The 15,086-nt window shown below is 38.6% G+C and overlaps 1 protein-coding gene and 1 long non-coding RNA gene across 3 annotated transcripts in view; both read right to left on the bottom strand.

Annotated features, from left to right (window-relative positions):
- LOC115410196 (zinc transporter ZIP11-like) overlaps positions 1-15,086 on the bottom strand; it is a 124,160-nt gene that overhangs the window by 100,949 nt on the left and 8,125 nt on the right. The gene's annotated exons all lie outside the window — the stretch shown is intronic.
- On the bottom strand, positions 10,913-12,757 carry LOC115410197 (uncharacterized). Its single transcript, XR_003934071.1, has 2 exons — positions 12,191-12,757; positions 10,913-11,099 (listed from the first exon to the last, which is right to left on the bottom strand). It is a non-coding gene; the product is annotated as an uncharacterized LOC115410197 (long non-coding RNA).

The following is a 15,086-nucleotide window of genomic DNA, read 5'->3' as shown; positions in this document are numbered from 1 at the left end:
ACAGAGAGGCATCCCCTCTCATTATTTTCAATGACTTTGCTCTAATAAAAAAGAATCCTGCTTTCCATTTTAATCAGAAAAACTAATTCCCATACAGGAGGTAGGTTGTGTAATTGAATCTGTTCCTAATGACCTAATAAAAACAGGTCCACAACCCATCTTGGCTCCTAAGCCTAAAAAATATTTGTGACAAATTACACTGGTCAACAACCAATTTATTGTTTCAGGTTTTTGAGCTGATTTAGGATAATTTTGGTGCTGAATCCAAAAATCACATTCATTTTGCTCAATCAGGTCAACTTTCTGAACTATGCTACATATTGGCTTTTGAACATTTTTGCTTACATTTATGGACATTTTCACATCATATGATACAAAATTCTTTCATATTTCTTGCAATAAACGAGTTCTGAAGATTTTGCTTTTGCCAATTTATGATTAATGTTTTTTTTTAATATTACAGGTGAATGAAATGGCTTCGACTAGAAGATCTTACAAAAATAAGCCTGACGTATTCTGCTACATCTGCGCTGAATACACCATTGTACCTAACAGGAATCCTGTTAGAAAATGATTTTTTTTCTCTTAAAACCTATTTTGGGTGAGAACTATATAAAAAGTCAACTGATAAAGTCACAAAAATGTAATCAATTTTGTGAGAAGATCAAATTTTTCAAAATCAAATTAGCAAAAAAACCTGACCTGATTGAGAAAAACAGATGTCATTTTTGGATTTAGCGGTGCAAAATGGTCCTAATTCAGTTGAAAAAACCTAGACAACTTGCAAAAAACATTTTTTTGTGACCCAGTGTAATGTATGTTAACATACCCATGAAAGGATGTTATATATCCTGTATTTGATTAGTTTATTAACCTTTATCTAACCAGGAACAAATGACTTGTTGAGATTAAAAATCTCTTTTGCAGAGTGTCCAGGCCATGACAGCAGTAGCCAAAGTTACAGATATTGGACATGTAGATCCACATTAAAAACATACATAAAACACAGTAAAACTCAGTTCGAAAACCAGCTACGATCAAAATGACTGTGAATGTATTTAAAGAGATCAGCTCCTTCAGTTTTATCTCCTGTAGGCTGTTCCAGGCAGTTGGAGCAGAACATTTTAAAGTTTTCTTTCCCAGTTCAGTTCTGACTTTTGCAACATGCAGAGATAACAGATCCTGGGACCGGAGACTGTAATTATTAAAGCCATTCCAACAGATGTGGATCATTAAATATGATGAAAGCAGCGTGTAAAAAGATCTGTCCATCCAACGCCAGTGTATAAAACATAGTGATGAGGCCTGGAACAAACCTCAGAGCACCATCATATAACGTATCAACAGTATGTAAACATATATAAATAATGTCCCATAATGCAACACAAACATGAAAGTGGCAGCAACGCATCTCAATTTAGCATCAAAAGAAAGGCAAGGTTTTACTTTGAAACAGAAGCTCAGTTTTCACTTCAGTCTCCTTAAAAGTTGCTGAAGGTGGAGAGTGAAAGACAGTGAATCGTCTACTAACGGACCAGGGGCTCGTTTCTGGGCTCGCTCAGTAATTCATTAACCCCAACGCAACATAAAATGTGTTATCCTGTTTCTGGGCTAGTTGGTAAAAGTCTGCGCTCGTTAAGTGCCGCCTTCCTGGGCTGGTTTTAACGAGGACGTCAGAGGCCTACGTTAGAATTCTCTTAGCTTCATTTCACTCTATTTCTGTGAAGTATTTCCTTTGATATTATTTATATTTGAAAAAGAAAAGTTTTAACAGAAGTGTTCTGCTCTTAAAGTTTGTGAATAGCGCCATCTGTGGGCGCTCTGTATGTACTGTTAACATTCTGTCTGGCCACGCTATTGAAGTTATGTGCAGCTTTCATTCCGGTCGATAAATCTGGGCAGATATACGTCTGAAAGTATTATTTTTACGATTATTTTGTTATTAACTGAGAAGCATGGTCGTTGGCACCTTTTACAGACGGCAAATAAGCGTTCACGTTGTGGTGAAAGCGTTCTGTTCACTGCTAATATTTAGCCAAGTCCGTTTGTGGAAATGCTAGCTTGTATGTACTCGGTTCGGAGCTAATGCTAATGCTATTAGGTAGCTGTTGTTGTGTTTCTTTTACTATCAAATTATTTCTGCACTCCGGGAGAAACTTGTGCATATTATTACCACTGGAGTATTATTGTTTCATGCCAATTAGATTCTACGCAACGTTACTGCAGTTCATAAAAACGTTTTTTACTGTGTACATTCTGTGCTAGATTGTTGCATTTCTTATGCGCCTTATGGCCTATTTAAGTTAATTTCATTAGCTAAGCATTTCATATGGTTTACATGCTGAACATGCTTGTTCCTTTGTTTTGTAATTGTGGAAATATATAGCGATTTAATTCATGTATGATGATTTAATACATGTACAGTTGTTAATTCATGCATTTTAAAAGAATGGATAAAAGTTAAGTGTTTACAGTGGAAAAATAATTCAGTACACATTGAAATACATTTATTTGTGTGTATCCATGTCATTTCAGTTCTACAAGAAAAAAGCATTATTAAAAGAAGGGAAGGAAAGAAAAAATAAGCAACAAAACAAGACTTCACTTTCAAATGGAAATCAGTGTCTTCCTGCTTCTTCTTCACGTGCTATAGATCAGTTTCATGATGACGTAGGACGTATGCTGCACGCACCTTGGAGGCAGAAAGCACACTGAGTTCGTAGCCAAGCACTGACTGTAATTGTGAATAATGCCGTCGTCTTACTGTGCCGTGGGTTGTCAGAACAGAAAGAACACACAGAAGGATTTAAGCTTCTACAGAATTCCTGCTGGTAAACATCCCTTCCAGAAAAATCGGCGAAAGTTATGGTTGCAGGAATTAAGACGCGAGAACTGGTCTGAGGAGGAACTTCAGAATGCTGGTCTGTGCAGTGCACACTTCAGACCTGTACGTACTGGACATCTACCACAGAGAGGAGCAGTTAACCAGAAATATTCCACCATTGCCAGATTGTTTTTTTAAATGACGGAAAATTCTGAAGGCCATCCGTCATTTTGACAGATTAAAATACTGAGGGTAATCGTTGTTTTGCTGACTTTAGCCTAAATTCGATGCTACTTTGCTAGTGCAAACTGTGCAGACAGCTGAGGGTCCTTAGTTCTTTTACAGTCCAGTAAATGTGATGGCACTGATAAACACAGAGAAAAAAGAGGGACTGATGTGGTGAAGGATGACGGACAAGCAAGTTATACTGCAGTTCTTCTTTCATTTGGTGTGTTCTATGTACATGTTCTACCTTTCATGTGTTATTTGATGGCATGTCAGTTTGTGTCCAGATGTGTGCTTCACAGAACCTGAACCCTAACCCTCAGTGCATGGGATCTGACACTGTGTGAACAAACACAAGGAAAGCTTAGAATGTCTACAGAGAACACACTAATTCAAAGTGGAGTATAGAATTATGTGAGCAGTGATATCAGGTTGGTTTATCAGCCAGCAGCAACTACAGCTGCTGTACCACTGAGATGTTTTTGAACATTAAATACAACTAAATATGTCTCATTATCATTAAAAAATAAAAATTTGAAATGACGGATAATAATATGTTATGACGGAATTTTTACGACCCTGTTCGTCAAAATGACGGACAATAAAAATGTCTAGCTCAGCCTCCGCTCCCCACCCGTCTGTGCCAGTCTGCTGTTCTACTATGGGACAGCCTTTCTGATGCAGTTCAGTCAGATTATGCGGCCGTGAAAGAGAAGATGGGATGGGCTTTTGGACAGAAACAGTTCACGGACAGTTTTACAGCTAACAGATTCACTCATTCACCAGTTCCGGGGCAGAGCCTGGAGGTGTATGTGAGCCGGCTGGAGCTGGGACTGGTGGTTTTGCCTCCGAGGTGCGCGCGCATCACTGTGGTTAGTAAAACATTGAAACTCATCTATTGTTAACGGTCTGCCTAGTTCTGCAAGAGTGGCTACACACATAGTGAGGGCAGAACAAGAAGTCTGAGAAGATCTTTGATATCAGAGTTTTTTCCCTGGACATTTTGCACCAAAAAAAAAAAAAAAATTATCATGTGAGGATTGATCCGCTCACTGAATTTTATCCTCTGCATTGATGTATGGATATAGATTACCTCAGGACATATTACAACAGAGGACAGAGTGGGTGTGGCTTTGAAAGATGAGTAAATGAATGACAGCAGTATGGGATGGAGCCAGTGAACCAATGTGTGTGTGTGTGTGTGTGTGTGTGTGTGTGTGTGAGGGAATGGAGCAGAGTTCAGTTTTTCTATACATTCTTTTAGTCCTGTTGTTGCCATGGTTACGGCCAACAGTAATCATTTAGAGTTCTGTTCATAAAGTCACCAGTGCAGAAGAACTGGGCTCATCCTTAGACGTCCACCTGAATGCCACAATGTGTGAATATAATAATTCTTCATTCTAACCGCAGTGCTGACAGATTTATTAACCTTTTCATGCATGAATTATGAGAACTTTAATCAACGTTTATTTCCTGAGTGTTTTTTATTCCTCTTTAGGCATGAAAAAAACAATGCGATTGAACATTTTCTTATCAACCTATTTTTCATGGAGTTCCAAAAATGTCAGCTTGACACCATGCATTTAATTTTTGAAGAAAAGAAACATGGATTTACTGATGTATTGTGTGAAAACTATGAAATAAAAACACTTTTAATGCAGCTAATCTGCTGTTTTCTCACATTTTAACAAACTCTAATACTAGTCATTACTCACTTCATGGAGGTAATATGCAAAAAAACCCCAACTTTTTTTGTAAAAAAAAACAACAACAAAAAAACAGTTAATTGCAATTTAGTAACAATAAGAAGCAATTGAATTTTTTTTTTTTTTTTTTTTTTTTTTTAGTTTAGTTTATTTCGAATATGCTACAAGACAAAGTAATCTTACTTAGTCCTTAGAAATAAAACAGGTAGAAAGAGGTCATGGAAGAAAACAAAAATACAAAACAAAACTTACACGTCTACATGACTTCATTTGCACATTCAAAAAAGAGTGGGAGGAAGAAAAATGTATTTAATCCCACCCCTTCAACACTCAAACCTGTCAGTGCAGATCAGGTTTATCTAGAACAGCAAAGTTACACTAATGGTCTGAATTACAGTGGATGGGATGGTGCATAAGTGTCCACTGTGTTGGCTGATATGGAACTGAAACAACAAAACCATGAATATACAAGAGAACAGCTGGAGAAGAACTGTCCACTGGAGTGACCACTGAAGTGACCACTGGAGTGACCAGTGTGCATGAAAGGGGTAATTTGTGGCGAGAAAAGTGTGTAATGTATTTCCTTGGACATATTATGTATATTCGGGGAAAAAAGCCAAGAGATTTTTAACACAAAAACAACTTTTGAATTCTAACCTTATTTAAATTGTGAAAAATAATATGAAGTTTTTTAACACGAAGTGCAAAGTGTGCCTAAAAGGCACACCCGGATACCAGACGGTTAATAAGGTTGTCCTCAGTTATGGCCAATTCCATCGCATTCCAAATAATATATAATTAAAACACCATGTAGACTAGCGTCATGAATTTATCTCCTTGAAATGGAAGCGTAAACAGCGGGAGCAGAAGCGTTCATTCATTCATTCATTAATAGTTGCGTTGACATTCATGAACACAACCAGCCCAGAAACAGATTTTGCATTTGTTAAACCTGCGTGTTCCGTAAAACCGTCGTTAGCTCGCTATTTGCACTAAAGGGTACGCTAAGGTTACCTTTGCTAGTTAACCCAGAAATGAGCCCCAGTATATCTATACTCAGATACAGGCTCTGTTTGAGGGCCATGACAAGTGGTGAATAATGGAAGGTCCAGGGGCTTTGACCTAACATTTGAAAATAACAGAATTTTTGTTTTGGTTATGTATATGTTGTTGAGTCATGAGCAAAATGGATTACGATTATGAATCCTTTGCGATGCTGAAAATAAACTGCTTAATTTTTCAGGCATATCACCCAGTCCTAGTCTGGATCCTAAGAAATGTGACTAAAGCATTTTCAACGCTGATGCAGGCGTTCAGTGAAGAATTCCCACGATGATTAATCCAACAGTAACAAATTATTATATCAGATGTGAGAAAATAAAACAGCAGGACAGTATATTTTCCAGTATGGAACGTTTCACTACTCTCCCCTGAATGATGACACTTCTGCAAAGCATGTGTTTTTTAAAATATATTTGTGTCGTTTAAGAAGCAGTCTCTCTGCAGCAGTGGAGCAGAGGGGCTCTTAGAAGATGCAAACACTTAGAAGGATAACAGTGACTTTATAGTGTTAGAAAGAAACATCCTGCTTAATAGACAGAGGCATATACCATCCACATTCATATACCACACATCTATAGGTACTTACAGGACTTTTACTGGGTCTTCTGTGATGGCTGAAAAGGAAACAGCTGCTGATTCTCAGAGAACATAACAGATTTATATTAAGAACCAAGGACAAGAGAAAGTAACCCCAAACTGAAAAAAGACAGCAGCCACCAATCATCTTCAACTATTAAAAGGCAGAAGAATCATCCAAAACATGAGCTGTCACTCATTGACAATGACAGCTACATGAGGTAAGGGTTAGTTTGATTTGAACGTGCACATTTCCATGATTATCAAGGGTTTGATGGCAGACACAGATTACATCCTGACCTCTCCCCCCAAAAAGTTTGACATTGAAAATGTTTTATGTATGGCTGAGGTCATCTTTGACTGGAAAAATAAATCTGAACGACTAAATATCAAACTAACTAAAAAATGTAGGTTTTGAGCTACAATTTTCAAACCAACAGTTTGTAAAATACACTATTCTCCTATTTTCAATTCATCATCCATCCCTGACCTCAATGTTTACCTGTTGAACTAACTCAAGCAGAGGTGTTTAGTGTCAGACTGCAGTGGAAGCCCAGCTTCCCCTAAAATGATTCCCATGAAATGCTCAAATCTGTTCAGTTGTTTTCATTTCATTGACTCCAAATGTGTTGGAACACGTTCATCTCTCAGACCAGTTGGTTCAGAATCAGTTTGATCCCAGATCAGTGGACTGGATGTTGTTCACTTCTCCTCCATTCCCGTGTCTGTGTTTGTTCATTCCATCTCTGCTCAGTGCATTTGTCCGTAGACGCTCAGCGTCCATGCACTTCAATGGGACTGAGTGGAACTGGTTTGAACTGACTCTGAACTGGACGACTGCAGTGAAAGTGAAACTACAGACTCTTTACTAATTCCTCTACTGCCACATTTCTACTATGTGAAAGCAATTCGACTCTGCTCGTCTCCCGTTGTTGTGCACCTCATTTCCTTTCCTCTACCTTCAGAAACTTGTATTTGAGGAGTTACAAATTACAGTTACAAGTTTGTTGCCTGCACCGGAACCAGAACTGGGCCAGGCGTTCACTCTGATGCTACATTCACAAGCGTCGCTGAGTAGAGAATCAAATACATGACATTCCTGTAAATGAATCACATGTGGACAAATGTTTGAGGATATTGGAGGGATTCCACCTTTAGAAGAAATGGAAGCTTTGACAGTGTTCCAGTGGACCTGCTGTGGTCTGTTTGGACCTGGTGTGGTCTGTTTAGACCTGGTGTGGTCTGTTTGGACCTGGTGTGGTCTGTTTGGACCTGGTGTGGTCTGTTTGGACCTGGTGTGGTCTGTTTAGACCTGGTGTGGTCTGTTTGGACCTGGTGTGGTCTGTTTAGACCTGGTGTGGTCTGTTTGGACCTGGTGTGGTCTGTTTAGTTCGTTTCTGCCTCAACTCCATGTTGTCTTCATTCTGACCAAAACAATGCAGCGTACACGTGACGTCATCGCGCATGCACAACGAAGGCAGAATCGATAAGCAGGAAGGCAAACAATTCCAACGAATCGAGCTACTGGGATCCGGTTCTCTAAAAGTTCTCCATTCCCATCTCTGTTCCACGGTGACTTACATCATCTCATTATCTCACTCCCCATCTCCTTTCTGGAACAACCACATATTCTAGTGCTAATAATTATAGCACTGCTGACATCATCAAACACAACCAGCGTGTCGACACAGACCCGCACTGTCAGCCAGTTTAGAGCGTCTGCACACCACTCTACATGATGCAGTTGTATCCTCTTATTTTTCCTCATTTCCTTACAGCATGGATGTCAAACTCCTTTTAGTTCAGGGGCCACATTCAGCCCAGTATGATCTAAAGCTGTGTTTTCCAACCACTGTGCCGCGGCACAAAAGTGTCCCCTGAGAAATCATTAGGTGTGCCGTGGAAGATTATCCAGTTTCTTTTGACTTTATTTTTATTGTTTGATTTCTGTATGATACAAAACAAGCATTAGGGACATTTGGGATACACTGACCATAAAAAAAACCTTTGTGATTAACAACTGGTTTTAGTAACGAAAACTGAAATGAAAACTGTCCATTTCTCCCATTTATCAGGACTGAAGATTATCCAGTTTCACCTGATTGGTACTCTAAGTGAGAGGTGGGATATAGATGCATACGACTGCACACGCCAGTGATCCACTGTACAAAAACTGTCTCCTGTTTTCCTTCAGAAAGTGAAAGTGAACCAGCTCTGATGTGCTGCATTCTGCTGATAAAGCCCCCCTTACTAGTGATGCGTGGATCAGTGGTTACAGGACCTGCAGATGGGGTTGGGGTGGGGGGATTTTCCTCTATTATATTATTATACGACAGACCTCCATCTGTAAGCCAGGATGTTGGTCTGAGGGGTCGCTGACGGACCCCTCTCAGCTTTCAAATGGAGTTCTCATTCAGGCAAACAAAGCTATTTCAGTTCTGTTCCCTTTTTCCACTCCCTATCTGTGTGAGGTGGGCTTTTCAAGCATGACTGCTACAAAGACGAAAAAGAGAGAGACTTAAAGCTGTTGAGGAAGGTCTTTGTGGGTGTCTTTCTTCAATTCCTACAAGAATATCAGCTTTGTGTTCAACTAAACAGGCCCAGGTTTCACACTGAGGAAGTACATTCAGACTAGATTTGCATTATATTTCAATAAATATACTTTTTGGGACATTTTTGTTTGGTGGTGTGCCTTGTGATTTTTTTCTAATGTAAAATATGTGCCGTGGCTCAAAAAGGTTGGGAAACACTGATCTAAAGTGAGCCTGACCAGTAAAAAAGAGTGAAAAGGGTAAAATTACATTAGGAAATGTCTACATGTACAAAGTTTCCCTAATAGAAAACATGACCAACCTGACATGTACAGATTTCCTTTTCCTATTTGTCAGACAGATGGAAAAAGAGTTAATTCTTTTACCTTGACATGTTTCAGCTACAACCTGTAGCCTTCCTCAGAAACAGCTGACAATGACATGTCATCGGAACCAGTGACCCTCTGAGGAAGGCTACAGGCTGTAGCTGAAACATGTCAAGGCAAAAGAATTAACTCTTTTTTCATCTGTCTGACAAATAGGAAAAGGAAATCTGTAGAAGTCCTAGTAGACAGTATGAGGCTAATTGGACAACCTGAAATGTCTTAAGAAAAATAACTGCAATTTTCACACTATTCTGCCTCAGTTTATCATTTGCACGTGCATTATAACTTACAGATCACAGTGGATCTACAAACACACAAAATACACAATAACAGGCAGAAAACTGTTCAAACTTAACATTTCAGATTGTTCATTTTTGTTCAGGTTATTCACATTTTTTGTTTGTTACAAAAGATAGTTTGTAAATGCAAATATTTTCATTAGTGCTGGGCAAAGATTAAAATATGTAATCGCAATTAATTGCATGGATTTCTGCAATTAATCATGATAAATCGCATAGTTACGGGGGGGGGGGTTGCCGTCATCACCAGTGTGTATTTCCTTTCAGTGATATTTCAGACTGCAGTACTCCACTGATAAAAATAATTGCACATGTCAGTGCTTCCAAACACCTGTGTCCTTCTCCCCCCCACCATCTGAAGACATTTCAAATGAAAATGTCCATGGAACAGACCGCTACTGTTCCACATGTTTATGTCCACACATGTTTATTTACACTTGTGAGTGATTGACAGGAGTCTTAGTCCCACTAATCAGTACTAATACTAATAAGACCAATAATATGTGATGTTCAGTTGTTCAAAGTAAACAAAGGGGGCCCTCTAGTGGTGGGAATAAGTGTCACTAACATATGTTTTGTCCTTGTGGTGTTCCCGTAGTCAGTTCAGACATAAGAAGGAACTAACAGACACGTTTCTTTCACTCTAGTATCAAATATCTCTGATGTGAACCTTTGTTGCTGGATAAAAAGACGTAAATCTTAAATTAATCTGTAAATGCTAATTGTTAGCATGTCTATAGATTTTCCCATTCAAGTTAGCATTGAGCTAGTGATCCTTTTCCCATTCATTTAAATGTATAATGCCATGTAAATGTACTAAGGCAGTGAACAGAACTCAGACAGATTTAGTTTGTATGTGTCAGTTTTACAGTGAGTCTACAGGAACAGATTTGGACACAAGTTTTGGGCGCCCGTCTTTTCTTGTTAAACCTGTTGTCTATCTGCAGCTAATCGCTACACACACACAAGCAGAAGAATAGGAGTTAGAATAAAACGGCATTAACGGGAGATTAAAAAAAATTAATTGTCTGCGTTATTTAATGAATGCGTTAATATGGTAATAACGTCCATAACGTATTAACCTGCCCAGCCCTAATGTTCATGTAATTTTAGTTTTTTACTTAAATATTATTGTTATTATATATTATTATACATTTAAAATAAAGACATTTTTGTAGTTGTCATAATTTATAGGTTATTATTATTATTTTACTCGTCTAACCCACTTTAGATCATATTGGTCTGAATATGCAACCTGAACTAAAATGATTTTAACATCCTTGATTGTTAGTACCGTATTTTCCGGACTATAAGTCGCAGTTTTTTTCATACTTTGGCCGGGGGTGCGACTTATACTCTGGAGCGACTTATGTGTGAAATTATTAACACATTATTATATCATTTCACATGTTATTTTCACACTAAACCGCAAGAGGGCGCTCTAGGCCTGTGTTGATAATTTCAACATTGGCGGTAACTTATAAAAACAACTGAGAAGGGCTTAACAAAAATGGCACCGAAAAGAAAATCATATTCTGCAGATTACAAGCTGCAAATAGTAAAATATGCAGCCAAAAACGGTAATCGAGCAGCAGAAAGAAAGTTTGGAGTTAGCGAGAAACTTGTAAGGGACTGGCGAAAAGCGGAGGTTACCTTTACTGAAATGAAGAAAACAAAAAAAGCCAATCGCGGGCTAAAAGCTAGGTGGTCACAGCTAGAGGAACGAGTTCGCACATGGGTGCTTGAACAACGTGCTGCCGGGAGAGGCTTGTCAACAGTGCAGTTGCGTCTCCACGCCCAGGTATTTGCCAAGGAGATGAATATAAATGACTTTGCAGGAGGACCTTCTTGGTGTTATCGCTTAATGAAACGCAATCGCCTCTCTATCAGAGCAAGGACAACGATGTCCCAAAAACTGCCAGCAGACTTCCAAGTCAAGGGCGACAGTTTCCGTGAGTTCATTGAAAAGCATGTAAGTGAGCACAACGTGACACCGGATCATATTATTAACACGGACGAGGTCCCCCTCATGTTTGACATTCCCATGAGCCGAAGTGTTGCAGAGAGAGGGCAAAAGAGTGTGAATATAGTAACAACTGGTCATGAGAAATCACACTTCACAGTGGTGCTGGCATGTTGTGGAGATGGATCAAAATTGCCACCAATGGTCATTTTCAAACGAAAAACCATGCCAAAAATCCAATCCCCCTCAGTTGCAGTCGCCGTGAATGAGAAAGGGTGGATGGATCAAGAAATGATGAACTTATGGCTTACAAAGTGCTCCACTAAGCATCCGGATGGCTTCTTTAGAGCACGCAAAGCTCTGCTTGTGATGGATAGCATGCGAGCGCACATCACGCCACAGTTCAAAAATAAATTAAAAATTTTCAACTCCATACCTGCCATCATCCCGGGAGGCTTAACCAAAATACTCCAGCCACTTGATATCTCTGTGAATAGGAGCTTTAAGGCAGTCTTGCGTAACCTGTAGGAGGAGTGGATGATGGATGGAGAGCACAGCTTCACAGACACCGGGAGAATGCGCCGTGCAACTTTCCTGGAAGTCATTGGATGGATCGACAAAGCATGGGCTTCAGTGACAACCGAAACCGTTCTGTCAGGATTCAGAAAGGCTGGAATAATTGGAACTGCAACTGACGATGAGTCTGACGTAAGCGACGTAGAAGAGGAAGTGCCGCATCTTCTACCTCCGGAGTTGGCGGAGTTGTTTAAAAGTGACACCGAGGATGAAGATTTCATTGGATTTAGTGATTTGGAGTGACACGGATGGTTTGGTAAACTTGTTAGCATGTTCTTTATGCTATAGTTAACTGAATAACTCTTAATATGTTATGTTAACATACCAGGCACGTTCTCAGCTCGTTGTTTATGTGTCATGTAACGTTAGCATACCGTACAACTATTCAGCCTGTTGTTGCCTCTATTCTATTTTTATTTTAACTTGCCTTTCAAGATGACATGTCTGTTCTTGGTGTTGGATTTTATCAAATAAATTTCCCCCAAAAATGCGACTTATACTCCAGTGCGACTTATATATGTCTTTTCCTTCTTTATTATGCATTTTATGGCTGGTGCGACTTCTACTCCGGAGCGATTTATAATCCAGAAAATACGGTAGTTTCGGTGTAATTTTGGCATTTCACAAATTCATCCCAGGGGCTGGATTGAAGACCCTTCGGCAAGCCGGTTTTGGCCCACGGGCGTATGTTTCCCACCTGTGCCCTACGGGGTAAAAAGAAGTAAGACTGCCTCCTTCAAGGTTTAATCCAATAATGACAGTATGAACCCCCTCCCCATGGCCATAGTAGCACAGTGACTCTGACATTTATGCTGAGGTGATGTGACTGAAATACTTTTGAGCATAAACCTTGTTGCATACACTGTAAAAAAATCTGTAATTTAACAAAATTTTCACTGTTTATTTGACAGATTTTTCCTGTATTTTTCAGATACAGGAAAATATCAATGAAATGACAAAAACAGACTGTGATTTTACATGTCAAATGGAAAATAACATGAAAAAACTGTAACTGCGAATAACCAAAAAATTTCCATTTTTAAAAAAAAAAAATTTCTTTTTCACAGAAAAATACAGTTAAAATACATTTGCAAGTGTATTGTAATTTCACAAAAATGTATTTTCTATTTATGAGATTAAACTGTTAAAGTTTAATACTGTAAATAAATAAATAAAACCAGATAAAATTACTGACAATTAACCGTTAAAGAAGTATTTGTTCTGTCAGTTGAACCAGACTTGTTTGTTAATTGACAAATATCTTGTGTAATTACAGGAGGTTCCACAACAAAAATGTTGAATAAATGTATTTTTGTGAATATATAACATGTATAAGCACTGATAAACTGTCCAAATACAGTTTTTATCAGTGGATTGGACAACTGAGTCTCATTAAAAAATTATACATATATATATATACATATATATATATATATATATATATATATATATATATATATATATATGTAATTGGATTTCTTTAATACATGTAAATATTCTTTATTAAACATTAAAAAGTCAAAAAAAAAAAAAAAAAAAGCTAAATCTCATGTAAAGTTAGGGCAAAAACCCTTTATTTTAATAATGGAGAATTACTGTATTTTTATTAGATGGTTATTTTCCGTTATTTAACAGTATTTTTTCGGCATCCCTGCTGCTGGAATAATACGGGTTTTTTTTAACAGGTTTTTTTGGGTTGTTTTTTTTTTTTTACAGTGTATGTTATATTGTAACTGAGACAGCATCTCATTGCTTGTGCAGAATAATTAACACCTGTTGTTTTTCTGGAGCCTTTCAGTTGGAAGCATAGCGCATAGATAAATGATGTACCCTTTTTGATGTATGAAAGTGTATAATAGAATGAGCTACGCAGTCATAAGGCGACACAGATTTCCTACTATTGAGCCTATTTATAACATATTGAACATAAAATTAAACTGCAATAGGCAGTGCGTTTTCTGGAGGCCTTTTTCACGCTTTATAACCGGATGTAAGTCATTTTTCTCTATCTGCAAAATTGAGGGAGGTTACGGTCAAAAAGCGGGTATTTTGAAAATCATGAGCTTGAGTTTGACCTTTCAAATGAAATGTGACCCCTAGAGTGCATACAGACAAACAGTCATGAACTGACTAATACACCTGCCCTCCAGAAACCAATGACCAGCAATGAACGTGATCCCCCAGAGCGCCCACTATGGTACAGCCACGGAAACAGGGAACAGGACGGAATGAATTTGTAACCAATCCTCAGACACTCAGTTGAAATATACATTCAGTTCATGAAGTTGTATGAAAGCCACCACAGCTGTGGAGAGAACTAAACTATACTTGTGATATTTCATTCATTACATAGTTCTGTCCCCCACCTCGACAGATGACACACATCTAAAAGTATACGATGTTTTCACAGGTTCAGGAATGTAATTTAAGCCAATCAAGTCATTCCAGTATTTCTGCCCTATCATAATTCTGATCTTTTGTCTGAACAGAGGCTTCATGCTCTTTCAGTTTTGACAGACTTTTGTCTTAGTTTTCTGCTGAACAGCTCCAGTTACTCTAAAAATATTATCCAGATAAATCAAAGCTCTTCAAAGTGCTTCTGTCGGCCCTTCCATCAGCGGCCGTCCCCAGGGATGTTCAAATACTGGAAAATGCAATTATGAGTGGAATAAAATGTCTGTGTAAATGTGAGGTCAGTTTGACAATAATGGAAGTGAAAGGACGGAGATGAATGACCTCAGATCTGCTTTACATGAACTGGACAGTTACGAAGAAAAGAGCCCAGTCCAGTGGAGCCACTGCTGCTCCACATACAGCTGTTCATACAGACACACATCTGTATGGGCGGGTTCTGCTGCCTGTCACTGCCCCGTCAACTGCCCATGTGTGCTTGTGCTACAGGAACTCTCCTCAGACAAACTGCCCACAATGCACTGCC

The sequence above is a fragment of the Sphaeramia orbicularis genome, chromosome 19 (genome assembly GCF_902148855.1).
Source record: "Sphaeramia orbicularis chromosome 19, fSphaOr1.1, whole genome shotgun sequence".
Classification (NCBI taxonomy): Eukaryota; Metazoa; Chordata; class Actinopteri; order Kurtiformes; family Apogonidae; genus Sphaeramia; species Sphaeramia orbicularis.
This window is presented reverse-complemented; position numbering and strand designations above follow the sequence as displayed.